This window comes from Dioscorea cayenensis, chromosome 7 (genome assembly GCF_009730915.1).
Source record: "Dioscorea cayenensis subsp. rotundata cultivar TDr96_F1 chromosome 7, TDr96_F1_v2_PseudoChromosome.rev07_lg8_w22 25.fasta, whole genome shotgun sequence".
Taxonomy (NCBI): Eukaryota; Viridiplantae; Streptophyta; class Magnoliopsida; order Dioscoreales; family Dioscoreaceae; genus Dioscorea; species Dioscorea cayenensis.
The window spans coordinates 20,768,273-20,772,308 of record NC_052477.1 but is presented as its reverse complement, the minus strand read 5'-3'; the positions used below and the strand labels follow the sequence as shown (position 1 = coordinate 20,772,308).

Here is a 4,036-nt window from a genome sequence, read left to right as displayed (position 1 = left end):
GGATTCCCGATTCCAACCCTTTAAAAGCCGATTTCAGCCCCGATTTCAGCATTCTTTTCTCCATCTTTTCCCCAACTTGAGAGAGGGCGGCGGCTAGGGTTTTGAGAGGTATTTTCTAGGGCTTTATAGAGGTTCTACAGCTCTGACATCGCGTGCCCTTTGGAAGAAGGTTAGTGGGAGAGCTTTCGTCGGCACCGATACGGCGAGGTTTATCCTAGACCGGACAAAGGGACCTTTGCAACGAGTAGAGGACTCTCCACAAGACCATCACCACGACTAATGAGGGGGTTTTCTATGGATGCTTTATTTTTACATTCGATTTCATTGATTGTATCTAGCTCTATAGAGGGCTAAACCCCTAGTGGGTACTTGGGTATTTGTGAACCCTAGAATGTATTCATTTCATTGAATCTCTTTATTATGCTTTCAATTAATTGATGTTTATTGTGAGTTCTAATCTTGTATGTTCGATTGTATGAATACTCCCCTAGAGTGACACTAGGGTTGAGAGTTCTTATTGGTAACTCTTGTGAGTGAGTGACACACCATGAGAGTTAGACAAAGCTAGATTGGAAAGGATTGAGAGGGTGAGTCGAGAGGTAGTGGAGCGTCCCCTTTCCCCTCCGGTGTGATCTATCCTACCTCCATGTTCTAAGAGTTCTTTGCGGCCATAGTAGAGTGAATGGGCTAAGAAATGACCTTCCGCTGGGGCTTAGTTGCGAGTGCAATGGAGTGAAGCGTTGAGGTGATTTTAGCACCTAGGGCTTAATTGTGGCTAGGGATCTTCCACCTGGACCAAAGGGTTAGGTCTATACATAGGAATAGGATTTATCACTTGGAATCCCTAGAGTTCATTGCAATTCTATGCGAGTGCGAGGTTGAGAGGTTATTTAATCTCTCCTCTGGGACATGTATAGAGTTAGGCATGGTTGACCTTAGATATAGGATCATGTAATTAAGGATTTCCATGACTCATAGTTGCATCAATTAGGAAGTATAATAGAGGGTTCTTGCACTTGAAATGATTGTCCTAGGCAGATCAATATCCGGGTACCCCATCTTTATCGATTGCCTTACCTTCTCCTTTACTTGTGCTCTCTATCTTGTTGCTTTTATTTTCGTTATTTCATATTTTGTCACACTTATCACTATTTATTTTTCATGTTAGTTAAGAAACAACTTAAGTGTCTTTATTCCCTACTCTTTGTGGATACGATACCTACTCATCTGGGATTATTACTTCGACACCTGTGCACTTGCGGTTTATATGCATATTTGGACGTGTCAAGTTTTTGGTGCCGTTGCCGGGTAGTAGGCGTTTAGAGATACTTTGCACTTTGTTTTCTTAGCTATTCATTTATTCTATTTCATATCTTCTTTTCTATCATCGTTCTGATTTTGTTTTATTACTTTTGGTTCAGCTCCAGGTTATGACCCGAGGGAACCCCTCAATATTGATTGAAGGAGATCCCGAGCTCGAACGTACACTTAGAAGAAAAGGGAAAGAACCTGTGCAAGAACAGTCTAATCTAACTGATTTGGAAGTTGAAGAATTTGAAAACATGGCAGAACAGATGAGCAGTAGTGGACATTATCTGATTATACCAAACCTTCAGTATTGGGGACACAATCGAGCATTGTGCGTCCCCCGATTATAGCTCATAACTTCGAGCTGATGCCGGCATTCATCCACATGTTGGAGTAATCCGCACAGTTCAATATTTTGTCTGATGAGGATCCAAACAGTCATATAGAGAACTTTCTCGAGGTGTGTGATATGTTGAAAACAAATGGGGTAACGGACGATGCCATCAAGTTGAGAGCCTTCCCATTTTCCTTGAAAGGGAGAGCGAAGCAGTGGCTACACTCATTACCTAGAGCATCAATTACCACATGGGAGGAGATGGTAGAAGCTTTTCTTTGCCGTTATTTCCCTCCCAAAAAATCTGCAAAGCCTAGGAATGAGATCTCATCCTTTGTACAATTGGAATTGGAGTCTCTATTTCAGATGTGGGAAAGGTTCAAGGAGCTCATGAGAAAGTGCCCGCAACACGGATTCCCAGAGTGGATGATTGTTCAGACCTTTTACAATGGTCTGAATCCGAGTACAAGGCAACTCTTGGATGCGGCAGCAGGAGGTACCTTAGGTAGCAAGACCCCCGATGAGGCCCGTCAATTAATTGAAGAAATGGGGTTAAACAGCTACCAATGGAATGCCAGGGAGAAGAAAAAGGTGGGCGGTCTCCATGAGATAGATGCAGTGACTTCGTTGGCGGCTCAAGTGGAATCATTAAGTAAGAAGTTAGATCTTCTAACTTCAAACAGAGTAGCGGCCGTGATTACTTGCACGGGGTGTGTGGAGGACATGCTCCCTCCGATTGCCCGATATCTATTGGTGATGCATCTTCGGTTGAAAACGTCGATTTTGTGGGTAATGGCATGAGGAATCAAGGAAATCCATACAGCAACACCTACAATCCGGGTTGGAAGAGTCATCCCAATTTCTCGTGGACCAACCAAGGTCCACAAAAGGCCATAGGGCCACCAGGTTTCCAACAACAACAGCAAGCCCCAAACATGGAAAACAGAGTTTCAGGTTTGGAGACCCGAATGAACGATTTGGAGAAGGCCTTGACGAGGTTTGTGCAATCGTCAGGTACAATATTTCAATCAGTTGAGGCTACACTTCGCAACCATACCGCCTCTTTGCATAATCTTGAAAATCAAGTGGGGCAGATTGCGAAGTCTCTATCGGAAAGGCCACATGGAAGCTTACCGAGTAATACCATGACCAACCCTAGAGAGCATGTGAAGGCGATCACTTTGAGAAGTAGTGATAAGTGCTTGTGCGATATGAATGCGAAGCGTTTATTCCTTATGTTGAGCATTACCTTTCTCAGGTTTTTACATTAATATGTGTGTTTTTATATTAGTTTTATGCAGGTAGGGTTGTGGGGCCGAGTATGAAGGAATTAGGCCAATGTGGATCATAATGCACGTATTTTGGAGGAAATCTTGCTAAGGTTGAAACGCGAAGACATAGGTCAGCTGTGAGATGCTAGAGTGTGTGCCAACCTCCTCGCATTCGAGTGAGCACATCCATTTGGAGGGGCGCAAAGGCAGTCACACTCGAGCATTCTGACTTATGCATATAAGAACAAGAGCTCCACCAACATGTACATCATTGAAGAAGCAAGTGATTCACGACGTAGCGTGTGCCCGTTTGCGTTACCCTGATGAAAGTATGGAATTGGGAAGTTATTCGAGGTTGAGGCCCCGTAGCAAAAATGCGGTATATCACGTAGCGACCTTTGATTCACGACCGGTCGAGAAATCGAGAAAGCAGAGAATCCACACGGGCGTGTGGAAATTATCACGCCGTGTGGAAATTCCGCGCAGAGCGTGTATCAGATCACGCCCGTGGAGTCAGCTGATTCGACCCTATTTAAAAGCCAATTTCAGCCCCGATTTTTGGGTATTCTTTTTCTCATTCTTTTTCCCCAACTTGCGAGAGGACTTGGCTAGGGTTTTGAGGGGTATTGGCCAAAGGTTTTGGAGAGGTTCTATGGCTCTGACATCGTGATTCCATTAGGAAGAAGGTTGGTAGGGAGCTTCGATCGAGGCGTATCCTATACCGGACGAAGGAATCCTTGGACGATGAGTAGAGGACTTTCCACAAGACCATCAACACGACTATCGAGGGGGTTTCTTTATGGATTCATTGCTTTTACATTCTATTTCTTTGATTGTACTTAGCTCCATGGAGAGCTAAACCCCTAGTGGGTACTTGGATGATTGTGAACCCTAGGATGTATTCGTTTCATTGAACTTCTTTATTATGCTTTCAATAAATTGATGTTTATTGTGAGTTCCAACCTTGAATGCTTGATTGTATGAACATTTCCCCTAGAGTGACACAAGGGTTGAGAGTTCTTGTTGGTAACCTTGTGAGTGAGTGACACACCACGAGCGTTAGACAAAGCTAGGTTGGAGAGGGTTGAGAGGGTGAGTCGAGAGGTACAGGAGCATCCCCTTT

General features: G+C 44.1%; 1 non-coding gene across 1 annotated transcript; it reads right to left on the bottom strand.

Annotated features, from left to right (window-relative positions):
• Nucleotides 1-1,951: 1,951 nt before the first annotated feature.
• Nucleotides 1,952-2,058, bottom strand: LOC120266156. The gene has a single exon (XR_005537999.1). It is a non-coding gene; the product is annotated as a small nucleolar RNA R71 (small nucleolar RNA).
• Between the last annotated feature and the right edge of the window lie 1,978 nt (nt 2,059-4,036).